At 35.3% G+C, this 17,250-nt stretch overlaps 2 long non-coding RNA genes across 2 annotated transcripts in view; one reads left to right on the top strand and one right to left on the bottom strand.

Moving 5' to 3' along the window:
* Positions 1 to 17,250, top strand: part of LOC102160683 — a 19,994-nt gene extending 2,744 nt beyond the window's left edge. The window contains exons 2-3 of the long non-coding RNA XR_002346692.1: positions 754 to 831; positions 15,297 to 17,250. This is a non-coding gene — a long non-coding RNA (uncharacterized LOC102160683). The remainder of the gene's footprint in view (positions 1 to 753; positions 832 to 15,296) is intronic.
* LOC106507819 lies at positions 6,845 to 12,811 on the bottom strand. The gene is made up of 5 exons (XR_001304108.2): positions 12,523 to 12,811; positions 10,062 to 10,131; positions 9,610 to 9,642; positions 8,435 to 8,639; positions 6,845 to 7,361 (listed from the first exon to the last, which is right to left on the bottom strand). It is a non-coding gene; the product is annotated as an uncharacterized LOC106507819 (long non-coding RNA).

The raw sequence follows: 17,250 nt of genomic DNA, 5'->3' as shown, positions 1-17,250 counted from the left end.
GCCCCTAAATTATTTCAGGTACTGTTCCAGGAATTACAGATAAACTAGTAACCAAAGCAGGTGAAGATTTTGCTCTTGTGGAACTGCTAGTCTAACATTTACTTGAATACTAGTGACACTGAATATGCCCCATGGAATATATATTGACCCAAGGCAATCTAAGAGAGCTAAAGAGTTTTGAGTCATTGTTGTAGATGAACTAGACTAATTATATTTTGGAGCTATTCAGATACACTGGTATTTTCCAAAGAAAAGCAAAAGAGGAATCAGAACTCCTATGAAATGAAATCTCCTAGGATGTCAGGGTGGTGCTGAACAATGTCTCAAAACTTACTGTGTTTGTGATCTAGAACTGATTCACCAGCCTTGATCTGGTCACATATTCATTTGAGGGGCCAACTCCTGAAACATCCTTGGAATATGGGAGGAGGAACAGCAGGGCTTCTCAGCCAAGCTATGGTTTCCTTTTGTTTAGATCTTGATAAGCAGTGTCCATTTATATAACTTTCATATAGTGGAGCTATTGTATTTAGTAAGAAATTTGTATTTCCAGCACTATGAAATAAACATTTTGTGATAAGTGAAATGATTATTATTGATTCATATGCATTCATTTACCCCTAACAGCTTTCTCTTGTTCTGTTAGTAGTTCTTACATCTGATATGTACTTAATCTGTATTTTTTCCTTCTTTTAGTGGTATTCTCAGACAATGTGGTTTTATTATTTTTTTCTGTCTCATTTTATTTTTTAGCAACTTCATTGATAGCAGGCTAATCTGAGTATGTCTGCTGTGTGCTTGAAGTACAGTATTTTTGATAGAAGTCACAAGGTAAGTGTCTAACATAACTTTCTATATGATTAATCCTTAAGGCATCAGAAAAGTAACATTTTAGTTTGGAAACTTGTGTGTTTCAGAAACTGTTGCTGTGATATGTAAAAATCATGGGACAATAGCATGAAATGCTCTTAAAGACTGTTTCAAACACCAGCAAAGTAGAATATTATAGTTTTGCTCTCCTGTAGATCATTCAGTTAAATAAACAATATGCAGATTTATACGGTTATTTTTAAAAAACAAAGCACTTTGGGGAATATAGCGGATAGTCATGACCTCTGCTTGCAGAGAATACCTAAAGCGAACATGCTGTCTGCTGGCTATTGGTAGCATGGCTGTGAGGATACATTTAAGTCATCTGGCCATGGGGGTGCCATTATGACATTAGTATTAGTGCACACATAAATTCATGTTTTAGTAACTTTTAGGATTCCAGGGTTTTTAGGTCCCTTTTAAAGACAGATAATACAAAATCCACAGGGTAATCAAGAAAACTTTTCACTTCTGTAAAGTGTTAATTACCTAGAGCCCTATGTAACTGTGTCCTTCGTTTCTTCCAATAGGTCATTTATTACTTTCTGGCCATTTAACACAGCCAGGTCAACCATAACCTCCAGGTGGCAAAACCATTGCTAATGTTTAGGTCCTCTGCTTAATCAGTCTCAGCAGACTTTGTAATGGTGATCAGTTTTTCTGATTTGTAGTGATTTCTTTTTTGTTTATTTGTTTTTTCCTCTCAAATCACTGGCTTCTCTTAATTTCTCTTTTGGTTTTTTTTCATTTTCTTTATAAAGTCTAAAGTTGGGAAAGCTTCCAAAGATTCTTCCTGAGTTCACCAGGCCTCCACCTCCCCTCACCCCATGTTTAGGATTCTTCCAGTTGACCTACTCCATTCCTTAAATATCATCTACATGCTGCTGACTTCACCGAACTACAGATTGATGTATCTAACAGCTGTTGTTAACACCTCCATTTGTGTTTGGAAAGGACATTCCAAATTTATCATGAGCAAATCTGAATATTTGACTTCCAAATATATATATTTGAATATCCCTGTCAACTCACTAGTCTTCTCCTTTTTAATAAATGGCCATATGATACCCCCAGTGGCTCAAGAGAAAATCCTATGGATCATCTTTCATTCCGTCTCCCCAACGGTCTGTTAGAAGAATCATAAGCCCTGTCTTAACCATATATTCTGAATCTGCCACCTCTTTCTAGTCTTACCTTTATTGCTTTAGTGAGTCCCAGCTACTGACATCACACACCTGCCTATCCCAGTGATTCCTTTCTGACGTCACTACATTCACCTTTGTCATCTTACACTCATTCTTCACATAGCTATAAAAATGTTATTTTTTGGACGTATATATGATATGATTATTCTCCTGCTTAAAGTCTTACAGTGGCTTCCTATAGCACTTAGGATGAATTCTAAATATTTTATCAGAGCCAATTAGTCTTTCTCAATTCCTCTTATCTTCTACCAATCTTTCTCTCACTGTGGTCTAGCTTCAGCAAAATTTCTGTTCCTAGAAGATGCCAGACTCTGGGATTTCTGGGGAAATCAGGAACTTTTCACTTGTGTTCATAGTCTCTGGAATTGTCTTAACTCAGTTTTTCTCATTAGTGTCTCCTTTATATGATTCGGCTTAAATGTCTTCTTCTCAGAAACGTTTTCCTTGGCACCTTTTCTGAATAGTCATTTTCCTTTCCCTCAGCACTCTATTATTTTGCCTTTTTTACATTACTTCATAACTTATCACAATATGAAATGCTTTTTAAAATTTATATATGATCATTTCCTATTTTTGTCTTCTTCCACTAGAAGATAAGTTCACAGAGTATGGATCTTTGGTGCATGTGAGTCACTTAAATATTTGTTTCAGAAATAATTATCTGAACTATTTAAGTTGCAAATTCTTGCTTCACTCCATAGTACTGAGTCAGAATTTTTAAGGCAAGCAGTGTCTCTGGAAATGTGCTTAATTTAATTAATAAACGCCTGAATGATTTTTGTACAGATGAGTTTGGAAACCACTGCTTTCTTTTGGATAAAGTCAGAAACTGGTCATGAGGAACTTCTAAAATGAACAAGCCTATTTTCTGTTTTCCCTGTAATTCTAATTTATTTCACTGAAAAGCTAGTGTATATAGCTAAGAGATGGATTTTTCTGGGATAACGTTTTCTGAGAGAGCATTAGAACTAACTTCCCCTGACTACCAGGAGGAGCTGGGCTATAACTGGGCTCCTGTTTGGGGAGACTGCAGCTGGATTTCAGTGTTGCCCTTTGGTCTCCTTTCTGTTCCAGTACCAGAGTCTTGGATTGCTGAGGGGAACTGGAGGCTTACTTAAGCTGTTGGAGGGAGGGGCACTTCAGTTGCACTTGTTTTGTTGCTGGTAACTATAACTTCCTTCAGCTACCTTGATTTGACCCAACTTTGGTTAGAAGTTTCAACTCTGCCTGGGTATTAATAAACTGACATAGAAATCTGGAAAAATACTCTCTCCTGGATATCTTAACCATTTACATAGGAAAATAACTCATCAGGTGATATTTGTGCTCTATATCTGTGTAACAGAAATATTATGTACTGAACAAGAATATTACTAAGATATATTACTAAGAAACCTTTCCTTTTGTTTCTCAGGTCAGAGGTTATTAGCTTAAGAGAAATGTATGTACTCATTTGTATATTCATTAGAAGTAGATTCTAAATTTTTTATTTCTATTTTTTCTCTCTTTTACTTTACTGATTGAGACTAAATGTTATTAAAAATAAAAATTTGAGTGTTGAAGTTATCCATCTGGTAAACCTCTATTGAGCATCTAATTTGTGCTTATCTAATTGCCAATAACCTATTTCTCCACTAAGATTCAGCTGAAAGTCACCAGTGGGACCTTTTCTAACTTGTGTAGGAAGAACTAATTTTCCCTTTGCTTGAAAAACAAAAACAAACAAAGGAAAAAAACCAAAAAACTCTATGAATACCGTATTGGAGTGCTTATTACATTTATTGAAATTGTATATGTGTTAATCTCCTCCTCACTAGACTGTAACATCTTTAAAGGGGGAAAAAATCCTTTTGAGTTCAAATCCCCAGCATTTAGCACAATGGACACAAAATTGATATTTAGATTTTTAGTGAATGAAATTTGAAAGATTATATGGGAGACGTATGAGTCCTCCCAATGGAATTACAGAACAGTGGAGTTGAATTTAGCTCTTTGGTTGCTATTCCATGGACGCTTCTTTCAGTAATTAGTATATTAACTCCATGTGAATGTGGTGCCTAGTATCTCTATAGCTGATTACATTTTAAAATGGCATGGTTTGCTCAGGGACACGCTGGTTTTGCCAACTGTTTTAGAGGAGACTGGCATCATTCTATGGTTCAATATACTTTGAGCAATGTAGTTAAGCAAAATGATTTTTTTTAACTGGCATTTTCAAGAATGTTACCATGTGTATGTACACTGTAAATTTCTAAGAGACATTTTGAGGATAAATATGTGTTGGGGGGCCAACTATTGAGATTAATGCTTCAGGAAACATACCTTGGTGAACAGTGTTTTAGTGGATCCTATCTCCATTAGCCAACACTGGATAATGAAAGAAAATGGAAGTTCGACTGACGTGTTTATTGGGGAACTCTCCTACCAACCACAGCAATCAAACATGTCAGGACCAGGAATAATGTTGCCCAAATCCACTGGGGAATAACTGATTCATTTTAATAGAATATATTTGCTTCACAAATCTAGTAGTTAAAAGTAAATGACATCCCCCCCACCAAAGGTTACGATGACATAATTTGAGGTGAATAAAGTAAGAATTCTAATCTGGGAGTTAAGAAGTACATCAGTAATTGAAAAAAAGGGAGGTAAGTGAATTACTTGCAGAGCTGGCCTTCCCAGCCTTCAGGGTAGTGAAGATCTCTCCTTTGGCCCCTCAGGGCTCTGAATTCCTACTTTCTTTATGCTCCTCCATCTTGCTTTCCCATGGCTGCCTTGCATCAGTCATTTGATGAGCTACAATCTGTCAGCTATAAGGTTGAGAAATAATTCCTGTAAAATTAATTGACCTAGTTATGTTGAGGACAGTTTGGTCCTCTTGCTGTCACTTCCATAGTTTTAACTGGGAGCACTGACTTTAATACCAAAGAGTGAATGTTTAATGTTTGAGGAGCCTCTAATCCCTGAAAATAGTGAAGGGAGACAGCAGTTTCCCTGCTCCAGCCTTGCCAAGAGGCTCATTAGGCTGGCCTTGATCTACCGCCAGCTTACTGATGCTAAGGGTCTCAGCAATGAACAATTTAAACTTGGGGTGGAGAGATGCAGTCTTTGCTCAAGGAGAATTTTTCTAATTTCCTGATAATTTACCTGTTGGACAAAGGCTGCCATTGTGACACAATGAAAGGCTTATTGTGCCGGTAGAATCTTGTTGGATGGCTTTTGTCATATACTGCAGGAAAGTTCTTTTCATTGCCACCCGTCACCTTTTTCTCCTTCAGGGATTTGTTTCTAGAGTGTTCGTCATGGGATTTATGGTAACTGATCATTAGGACAAATTGTTCTGCAATAAAGTTCACAAAACCTTTACTAGATGCATTTACTTTATATGGAAGAGAAAATATATTTAGTAAACTGAAAGCCTCTGAGCTTGGTTTTCCCATTGCTGATGAAAATGTTAAATGTTTTAAGACGTTTCGTGTGTGCGTGCGTGTGTGTTTGTGTGTGTGTGTGTGTGTTGCTTGGATTGTTTTAGGAGAAAGAATTTTATTCATGACTTGATGTTTCATGGGCTATGCAATTTCTATAGCAAAGTACAGGTAGACACAAAGTTACCCAATTTACTGTGATAATGTTGTAATTAAGTAAGAGAACTATTTACCACTTTCCATTTAAATATTGATTTTAAGAAGTTTGTTTTCCTCTCACAAGAAGGAATCTTATGCTAACTCAGCTGTTGATATAGATTAATGACGAAGCTCTTTTTCTGAAAATCAGTCATTTTGAAACTTTTATTAATATAGTCCACTTACCAAACATTCACTGGGTAGTTTGTACTATGATAAATACTGGGAAATAGTTATATTATTGTGATACTCTAGGAACTTACAATCTCTTTAAGAAAGAAATAGACCTGCAAATGAATTATTTTATTTTATTAGAAGGTAAAGTAGAATGAGATTCATAATACAGTGGAAAAATTCAGTGGGAGATGTTCAAAATGGTGAGAGATTCGTATTCATTCTATTTAGAGAGATTGGAGAAAGTTTTTCATGCAAATAATAATATTGGATTTGGATCTTGAACAATAAATTTGATTTAAAGAGTGAAAGAGAGGGATGGATATTTCATGAAGAGAGAGCATCATGAGCAAAGGCCCAGTTGTGTGTGAGTTAGGGCCAGTTTTGGGCATGGGAGCGGCAGTGTGACAGTGGAGGATGCAAGGGAGGCTGGACTGGTGGCAGGGCGGGCAGGGGAGATTTGGGAAGAAGCTGGAGGCCTTGAATACCATGTAGGGGAAAATGGACTTCTTATTGTAGGCAATAAGAAGCCTTACAAGGCATTTGAACAGGATATACAGGCCATTGTATGTTTTCCAAAATAATTCCACTGGCCGTGTGGCAGCTAAATTAGCGTAAGAGTGGTGGAGATGTTACCCTGTTAGCATGAGTTTGATTTTTTTCCTGAATAAAGTGAAAACAGATGGATTTAACTTGTTTTGGGTACCATCATTGTGGAGTCCAGGACACAGAATTTGTCTTACTAGATGAACTACTGAAACAAATGTGTAAGATTTGGATACTTGTTTTTACTTCTTTTCTGCCACGTATTGGGTCTATGACTATGTAGGACACAGGAATTTCATGATCTTCAATTTTGCCACATATAAAATATGATTCCTATGCCAAGATTATGTGGAGATTCAGTGATATAATGATCTGGAAAAGCACTCTGTAACCTATAAGCATGACTTAAATGCTATTTTTAGGATCCCACCCATTACCCATATGTTTTTTTTTAAGTTTGAGACTTGGTTGTTTTTGATATCATTTACCAATGCATCAGTCTTACTATCTTACAAATTACAGACTTAAATAGGTATTTGAGTGATTCAGACTCAGTTACTCCAATATGTTTTTGAATTAAATTAAATCATCTTCTAGTCTCATTAATACAAGGAGTAGAACTTCACAGCATAAGCTACTGATAGACTTTCATTCAAGGTGATTCCAGGGCTGGTTGATTTTGGTCAGCTCCTCGCCAGTACCTTCCCTATAATGGTTAGTCATCAGGAAGTGTATATTAAAATCTGTTAAAATTTATTTTGCATTCCTACCAGCAGTGCACATTTAGAAAATGGGTAGCCAAGATCTTTTCTTTCATGTTTACTAAAGAGAGCTGCTTGAGATATTAATGAGAAAACACTGTATGCTGCTTCAATCACGTTTATTTTTCTTTTATTAACAAGGCAATTTATTCTTCAAGGAAGTGGCTCACATTCAATTTGACCTAAAATAAATCATAGGTATAGAGCAGTTAATCTCAATAGGTCATTTACTTATGAACATGTAAGTCTTTTGCTTTTAAATTGCAAATATTTCCCCAAAAATATTTCCCCTAGTTCAAGGACTAGGACACTTCCTGCTCAAGAAGACTGAGTAGCTACAGGGAAGAAGGCAGAAGCCTTTAGTGGTTCATATTCAAGTTTTTTGTTTCCTAGAACAATCCTCTGGGTCCTAATATGACTTTTACAGTCTTCACTTCCAAAAATCATTGGTGATTAAGAGACCATCAATTTGTTTTTGACATGATGAGATGATAGGGACCTCTATTATAGCTGGGGCATTCAGCCTTTAAGATTTTGTTTCAATGTGACAGTCAGAAGCTAGGAGTTTTCTAATTAATGCATGATTTTCTAAGGATTCAGCCGAAGTCTCTCTTTGATCCTAGGTCCACAAGTTCCTTTATTATGATCTTCATTTTGGTTAAAGTTTTGCCTTCTTTAGTACTCTGATTCAGCCCTTAAATGCACAGTTGTTGATGGTAGTAGAAAATGTTAAAAATATTTTGCAAAAATATTTTAATAAGAAAACTTATTTCTATCACATCACAGCAGGTGAGGGATTGAAACTGGTGTGTTGGTTGAACTATGGAAGGATACATGTTTGTATCCCTCAGCAGAGACCTAACAATTTCTAGCAGAGAAAAAGATTGAAATAAATTGTAACTTAATGGGGCTAAATGAAAATATTGTAACTTTTTTTTTTTTCCCTGTGGGATGATGCATTCCAATACACAGACAGCAAAAGTTAAAACACACATGCTTTGGGGAGTTCCTTCTGTGACTTGGTGGTAACAAACCTGACTAGTATCCATGAGGATGTGCGTTGGGTCCCTGACCTCATTCAGTGGGTTAAGGATACATCATTGCCATGGGCGTAGATCCCTCATTGCTGTGGCTCTGATGTAGGCCAGCAGCTACAACTCCGATTTGACCCTAGCCTGGAAACTTCCATATGCCACAGGTGTGGCCCTAAAAAGCAAAAACAAAACAAAATAAACTTTGTGCTTTGTATACTCACCACCTATTTTGTCCTAAATTGCACTGGGACTTTTCTTTTCTAATAATTCTTCTTTAGGAGGGATAGCTGTAGGTCCAGACAGAGCTACTGGAATGGGAGGATAAAAATACCTAGACCATGGATTTAGGAATGGTGGATATGGGAAAAATGGATATATGTTAGGGGGCACAAAAAGCTGTGAAGGTAGTTCATCACTTCCACTGATCTGTTGAGAAAAAGAAATTAAATTAACATGTGGGTCTTCATTTTTAAGTAGAGGCTTTAGAAGCTCTGAAACCATTTACCTTTTCTATGTAAACTATGAACAGGGCTTTGATTAATTTGCATCATTTTAGAAAATTTTAGGAAATTATTTAGAGATAATTATGTTCTTGTACCTTTCTATTCATAGCCAAATTTTCCTGATAATCACTTCTGTAGGTATTAGACTGAGGGGGCAGGGGTTGAAGAAGAGACATCAGTTTTGTCCCTTTGCCTTTATACAAGGTCTTTACTCAAGGCCTTTAGACATAACCTCCTCTCTTTTCTTTCTTCTCTCTTTCCCTCTCCACCTTCTCATCTATATTCCTATTAATTTCTGTATCTTAGCACTCTACACTTTTGGCTGATAAATCATGCTTCCTTTCAGATAATGAGATTTATTTGAATATAAACAAATTCCTAAATAAGACCCTCCCTTTTAAGATTTTTATTTTCTTCTGCTTAAGTGTTTTTGATTAACTATTTAGACCAAAATAAACCCTTAGTGAATTTGTCACTGGTGGGGTCATTATAGCAGGTCTGTGTTTCCTAATTCTCAAGTTTTTATTATTCTCATTATTTTATTTTTTACCTTTTCTGGAATGGGTTTTGTAGAGATAAAGCAAAATGGAGACATGAGGAATTATGAACCTTTACTAGGCTAGATAATTTCATTTAAAAATAATATAACCTAATTCATCATAGAGTGATTCAAGCTTCCACTGGTCCCACTATTACACGAGGTACTGAGATAATTTTATTTCTATCAAGTAGAGGTCAAATCGCTGAAGACTAAACCTCTGTTAAGTCTAATACTAGAATTCCTTAAGAATTTCTCTGGAGTTTGAGAAGTTTGTATAAGGAATATCTTTAACTACACTTAAGGATATTTCACATGGAAATCTTACATATTAAAAAGAGAGAGTGTAACTTACGCTTCGTTTTTCTCTTTCCTGTTCTGGAGAGACCTAAAGATCAAAAGTGAAATTAATTCAACTCATGCTAATAAAACACACAAACTGAGAAATATATACATGGGCATGAAAGAATTTGACTAGACACTCTGTAATATTATTTCATAGTATCCACTTTTTAAAAAATCTAGGATTTGAGATTCCAGAAAATTTTTGTAGGAATTATTTTTCTAAAAAGTGTTAATATTTATTTCAAATGCCTCAAATTCACCACTGTACCAAGACTATGTGGAATTAATACACTGAACAGTATATGATTTTAAGATTTATAGAATATAATGTTAAAAATCAGACATTAGGCATGTCTACCAAGTAGAATACAGTGTGAGGAGGAAAAATTTCCTAGGATTTATGAATTAGAACAACAACAACCAAAAAACTCCATAAATACTCTGAAACGTAGAAATACTCACTGGGAAACCAGTGGTTACTGCCAACATGGCTGTGAGCAGAAGGAGAACTTTCATCTTTTTCAGAAGTATTCTAGGAGTGATAGAAAGACCAAATGTTAACACAAATTCAGAAGATCTAGTTGTAGTACAAATTATGTCACAGGTAGTTCTTTGACCATGGACCAGTTACTTAATCTTAGGGCATCAACCCATTTGGAGAACATTGTTTTTTTAGGTACATTCAAAGGTGTTCTGCAATTTTACAACCATGTTTCATCAATTCTTTTAAACATGAATATTCACATATTAATTATGAATAATATTTTTCTGTATATGGTGATGAGAGTAGTTTCTGACTTGAACTATGGCCTCAGTTTTTACTAACTATTAGTGTGGGGATAAGCAGTTAATCAGGGATCCCAAGAAGTTCAAAACAACATTCCATATAACGATGACCATGAAATTAATTTAGGTGACAGATTATTTGCCTTGGTTCCCAGGCAGCCTCCCAAAATTCCATGCTGTTTAGAGACATCTATTTTTGACATTTGGGAAAAGACACTTCCAAATATTTGGTTCTATTTTAATTTATGTTGTAGACTCATCTTATGATACATATAGTTATAGTGTATGGTATAATTAATTGGCAATAAAAGGGAAAACTGAGGTAAATAAATATTTAACTAATGGTCATGTTATATAATAGAGAAGTAGACAATAAAGCAGAGAAATTGCATTAAAGTATTTTGAATACAATATGCATGTATGTACTACTTGATATCAAACATGAATGGGCAGTTTTACCTATGGGACGGTGTCATTAGTCATTAATTCTTTTCTTGGTCCTGATGTGGATGCTCTTGACACGGGAATATACAGGGGATGGGGGTGTCTGGGAAAGGTGGTCAAATTGGAAAGGGGGGTTGGCTAGGGGACTTTTCTTCAAGTTGCTCTATATTTATTCACAAAGTATTTCTTGATCACTGATTGCCAAACACTGTTTTAGGTAATGGCATAGATAGCAGTTGAGAAAGTCTCTGCTTTCATGAACCTTGGTAAGCACATGGTAATAGGTCAATAAATTGCAAAGTTCTCTGAAGATAATATAATTAATTTTACATTGAGGAAAATGTCAATTTCCCATATCATTATTATTATTTGGGGGTGGCTAAGAGGTGATTAATGGAGATGCTAGGAGGATTTCATCACCTCCTGATGTTTTCTAAATATCTGTGAGATAGAAAATGAAAATGTAAAAGAAAAATGTACTAAAGTTTTGAAGTTTGTCTTTATTTTGTATCATATTAATCAAAATTCAAATTGGAATGAAAAAAATACCAGATGATGTTAAGATTGTGACAAAACAGGAATTTAAAATTCCAGTCACGTTCGGAATTCTGTAGGAAGATGGGCCATATAGGCAATTAACAGTAAAAGTTTTACACACACTAATATACACACCCTCACATACACTTCTCACAAACACATATACCCACGATTAGTATAACTTCTAAGTGCACAGCATTTTTCTAAGTGTGTCAGGGACATAGTTTCTGCCCTCTGGCAGCTAGTAAGGAAAGACAGATATGGTTATAATGCAAGGCAAATGCTTATAAATACTATACATAGAAATAGCAAAATAGTGAGAGGGTTTAGAAGAAAACTGAGACAAATTTTGGAGAGGATAGAATTTAAGCTGACCACATATAATTGAGAGACTTCAAACTGGTATGAAGGATTATTTAAAACCACATTAAGTAAAGAGGTAAATAAACCACACCACAGACTTTTCCAGATCATGTCTTATAGTCAGGAACTAGCATCATTAACAACTATCACCTTTTATTTTTCTACTCCTCAAGCTGTGGTACCCATAGCAATGTGTTGCTGTCTAGTCAGGAATAAATCCAATGGCTCTGAATAAATTAGATGCATCTTTCTAGAGCATCAATTTCACTCAAGGATTTATAGGAAAACCCAAGTAATTTTTAACTTAAAATCAATGTGGTATGTGATAGAATGGAACATAAATACAGCAAATTTCAAAGATAAAACAGGAGGCTACAAATAAATTGGCCCTTGTTCATACTTTAGAGAATAACCGATAATGCATGTCCCCTCTATTTGCTGACTTAGATCCATAAAACTAGAATTGTAGAGTCAGAGGCTCTGTAGCAGCCTCATGTGCCATGAGCACTCCACTCCCACAAAGATTTATTTATGGTCATTCTAAAATATGCACTTACTATATAGCTGGGTAGTGGTGATTTTATGAAAAAGTTTTGTAAATAAATATACCCGAAATGATTGTCTCATTACTTGAAGTTTATAATTCAAGCAACCATTACATAATAGTCTCAATAATTCTGATTTTGACACTTTATAGGATATGCATATATATCTATCTAGAGAATATATTTTATATAAGGTATATAATATATCTTGATGAATTAATATCAATGACATTTAAGATCTCCCTTACCTCAAATTTTCCAGTTAGTTTCTTCTCTTGGATGCTGCTATAACAAATGGAAAGTGACTGGTCCTGGAATGTTACAGCTATTTATACGCTTAGAAGTGAATGGAATGAAGAAGTCTGTGGTTTGAAGGCTTCTCCCTGGGATCAGTTATTAGTTGAATCATCAAATATCATAATGTGTTGAAATTGGGGAATAACTGATAATTACAGTTTCATTGAAACTTTGGGTGAGTGACTACCGAATACAACTATTTGTGGTTTATTTTCAAATTTGTATATCTTGTATATTCAAAACTCATCTCACATAATGTTGCCATGTGCTCTTAATTTTTTTCTTTAATATCTATAATTAAAAACATTTTCTCAGCAACTATGGATATTGATTATAATCCACTAGGTTATAATTGATTATACTCCACTTGGTTATAATTGATTATAATCTGTTGGAAAGGTTTTAACATTTTAAAAATCATTTTTTAATCTTAAAAATGTTAAGTGAAAAGTGAAATATTTAAGTGAAAACTTTTACATAATTCCACTTTTAGCTCTTTGATTTTAATTAGCAATGTTAAAGCGTCAAAGATCAATGGGTCATGTTTGGAAGCATCAAAGCGTCTTGGTTTCCTTATGGAACACGATACTCTGTTTTTTATTTAAAGATGCACCTGACACAACAAAGTGTATAACCATCAAATGTAGCACTAAAAACTAGAGCCCTCAAAAAATTCAAGCCACTTTGAATGTGTACGAATAAAACTTGAGCTTTTGATCATATTTATTTGAGCCCTCAAAAATATTGCATACTCGTGTTCAGTTTCTATTTCAGCAGAGTTTATATGAAACAAATTGTAGCAAATATCAGTATCCCTTCTTTCCCTTTATTCTTTCTAGGAATTTATTCTCAAGAGGACTCAGAAAAATAGTAACATTTCTTGAGGACTTTTAAGTGTTCAAGCATAAACCTAAGCACTTTACATGTATGATCTCATTTAACCGTTAAACAACCAACTCCTAAAACAAAGTACTATTATCAACAACATCCTCATTTTACTGATAAAGAGACTAAAGAGTAATAACAGGTCTAAGGGATCATAACTAGTCTTCTGGCAGAGATGGTATCGAATACCGGCAATTTGATTCCAAAATCCCAAAATCCACACTCTTAACTGGTGCTTTATCCTGTCACTTGTAGCAGAAGTTTAGAAAAAGAAAAATCGCAAAACCAGAGAAACATTAAACTTTCTTTGCTTATAATTCAACATCAATTGTATTTCAGTGATTTAATGAAGACTACTTCAGTTAGAAACCTCATTTGTTAAAACTAGCATGTTGTATATCAGTTTTCATTTTGACTAAGCTGGGTTAGAGTAGATTTCCTCAGAGATAGGATTACAGATTGTGTGAGTGGTATGTGTATGTGTGTGTGTGCATGCATGCATATGTGAGTTTGTGTAACTTACTATTCACTTCCTTATAACTGTTTCAATTTCTTATACTTATCTGAAGTTGCCTGACAAAAGCTGCCAGCTGCCACTTAATTGTGAAAACTATAAATGCTTTTCAGTCCTTTATTGACATTTTTTGGCATTTAATAGAGGTGACTACTCCCACTCAGAAAACTAGTTTTCTATTTCCAGGCTTCTTAAAACCATTCTCTCTTGTTTATTTTTCAACTTTTCTGATAACATCCTTAAATATTTGCTGCTTCTTTTCCCTCAGTTCATTGTACATGACCTCTTATCTATTTAGTCCACCCTCACTCTGTGTAATATCATCTACTTCTGACTCTCTAACCTATGTCTTTAACTTGAAGGCTTTAACTGCATATTCTGTTTAGGGGTATGATGGGGATAATTCAAACTGAATTTACTTTTCCCTCCAAATCCCTCCTCACTTTTATTTAATTTTTCATCAGGTCATTTGTCACTCATTCATCCAACCAGAAACATGGGACTCACCCTGTCTTTTCCTTATCCCTCCCCTTTGGCATCTGAGGATAATTAAGTTTTCCTTCTTGTGTATTCTCATTGCAGTTTCTTATCTTAGTTCTTCATTCTCTCCTGGACCATTACCGTGGCCTCTTAATTAGATTCTCTGTCTCCAGTATTCTCTCTCCAACACTTCTTGGTCATATTCTTCTAAGCCAGCTGTTAAATCTTTTAAAATTCAACTCATAGGAAAAAAATACATAATATGTCATAACTGAGTATGTACATTCATGCATACAACTGAAACAGGGTTTTAAAAATAATACTAGTTTCATTTATTAAACATTTAAAAATACATAAGATTTCTCCATCTTTATTGAGACATATTTGATATATGACATTGGGTAAATTAAAGATGTACCATGTAATTGTTTAATATATATATAGTTGTATCAGAAAATGATTACCACATAAGGTTACTTAACACATCCATCACCTCACGAGGTTAGCTTTGTGCATTCGTGTGTGTGTGTGTTGTGAGAATATTTAAGATTTAACTTTCCAGGAGCTTTCAAGTATACAATCGAGTATTGTTAACTATAGTCACCGTGCTGTACATTAGCTCCCCAGAACTTAACAATCTTATAACTGGAAGTTAGTTCCCTTTGACCAACATCACCCATTTCCTCCACTTCCCAACTCCTGATAGCCACAAATCTATTCCCGGTTTCTGTAAGGTTTTTGTATTTGTTTCTGTTTTTAGACTTCACATATAAGCAAGATAATGAAGTATTTGTCTTTCTAATGAGTACTTTTTGCTTTCTTAATCTTTGATTTCCATTTGTATAGGCCCACAAGTAATCCGGGTTAAGCGAGGTGGTTATCCTGTTATTGAAATTCTAGCTAACACAAGGCAACAGAAATAATGAAGATGTCAGCTCTGGATACTCCCAAGCTAAATGAGATGGCAGGTGCTGTGGATTTGACAGATGGGTTCGTACATCTTTCTGTCTTGATTGGTTGTCAGTGACAAATACCTTCTCATCTCAGTTTTCTATCTTTAAAGTGAAAATAAAGATAATTATATCCGAATTGGGAATAAAGTGAAATGAAACGTATAAAAACATCATAATACAGTCCAACTTCATAAATGATGGTTTCATCAGTGTCAAAGCTGAAGCTTTGAGTAAATGAGACCTCTTCCTGCCACACAGCCTCAGGCTTCCTCAGATAATTAGCTTTCTCAACCAATATAAAGGTGTACAAAACCACCTTACATAGTAATTAGAATCAGACAGGGGCTTAATATCAGTTAAATCTGAAAATGAGTAGGGAATTTTGAAGTCAAGCAGTGTCCAGAGGGAGTAATTATTCTTTCTGATTAGTGATCTAACTTCACCCTCCACACAACCCCCCAAGTGCTAACTAACAAGCTGTGATTCTGGCTGAATTCAAGCAAGAGAAGCTGCTGTTCCATTGCTGTGTTAACTTTAATTCAAATGCATAGAATCTTATTAAATCGAGAACACCCTTGCCTAACAGAGCAAAAATTATAGATAAAGAACCCTCTCTCCAAAGTCTTCAGCACATGGTTGTCCTTCAAAGAGCAAGGATAACCACAGGAAGAGCAACCAGGGTGTTTTGCCCATTAAGGGGTCACGAGTGGCCTTCAGAAGCTGGATAGTCTGCCATATGAAAGAAAGTTTAGTTTCATTTGGGGGAACTCGATGGCAGCAGTGAACAGTAATATATCAAGGCATTAAAATAATCTATAAGGAAAAAATGCTTCAAGTTAAAAACACCTATGTCTGCAGATATTCAAGATATTGCATGACCACAGACTGAGGTGGAACAGAGGGGATTTTTCTGTAGCCGACAGAATGGTTTTGATGATCTCTCTGTACACTTTCAACTGTAATTCTCTCAGACTGGGTATTAAATGGGGATGAAAATTCCTACCAGAACAAGTTTAGCAATTAATGTAATAAAAATCCCTTGAGTTTATTCTCATTAAAGGATTAGAATTAATGGTAAGGAAATGCACATGGTAAGCCAGGCTATGGGAAGCAACAGTAGGAGACTAACTCACTGTTACCTCAATGCGAGAGCAGAAGTATCTTGTTCCACATCTTATTTACTCATCTTGTAATATATACAAATTTGATCTATATTAGAAATAGACAGTTTGTAGAAATTCAATACACTCACTTTCTTTGGGCATTATCACTCTTTTGTGTGTGTGTGTGAATTGAAAACTATAAGAAATGCTCTAGCCATTATTAGGCTTACAGGCATGTCAAAGCTAAGGAAGAATTTTTATTTTAAGAAATCCTCTGATGTCTTCCCTCTAAGGGAATGTATGCAGACAAATTTCTGGATTTCTTCAAAGCCTCCGTAAATGTTGTATATCCAACTAGAAGTGACTTTAGTAACTGTGGATTCCTGCAAAAAAAGTTAGAAACCTATGTGTCAACGTTTTATAGAATCCTAGTGGTTGTCAATTCACCAGTCTCCATGGCACACTTGACCCCCAGCTGTTAAAAGGAAAGTGGTCATAAAGTTCTCATGCCCAGAGTCAGCATCAGCAAGGCCCAGAAGTCATGGCCAGACAGTGCCATGTCCACCACACTCTTCCCTGGAATGGACCTTGCTTACTCTGGCACCAAGTATGTGCTTAATAAATACTTACTGAGTGAACAAATTAGGCTTTTGAGAAATTGCTTTGGCTATGTCCTGGTGTCTTTATCAGTTAAACCTAGCATGAAACTCAAAAGGCAATTGCTGAGAATCCCTATTTATTACC

Source organism: Sus scrofa, chromosome 8 (assembly GCF_000003025.6).
Source record: "Sus scrofa isolate TJ Tabasco breed Duroc chromosome 8, Sscrofa11.1, whole genome shotgun sequence".
NCBI lineage: Eukaryota > Metazoa > Chordata > Mammalia > Artiodactyla > Suidae > Sus > Sus scrofa.
The sequence above is the reverse complement of the archived record's forward strand: the minus strand, read 5'-3'. Positions and strand labels throughout refer to the sequence as shown.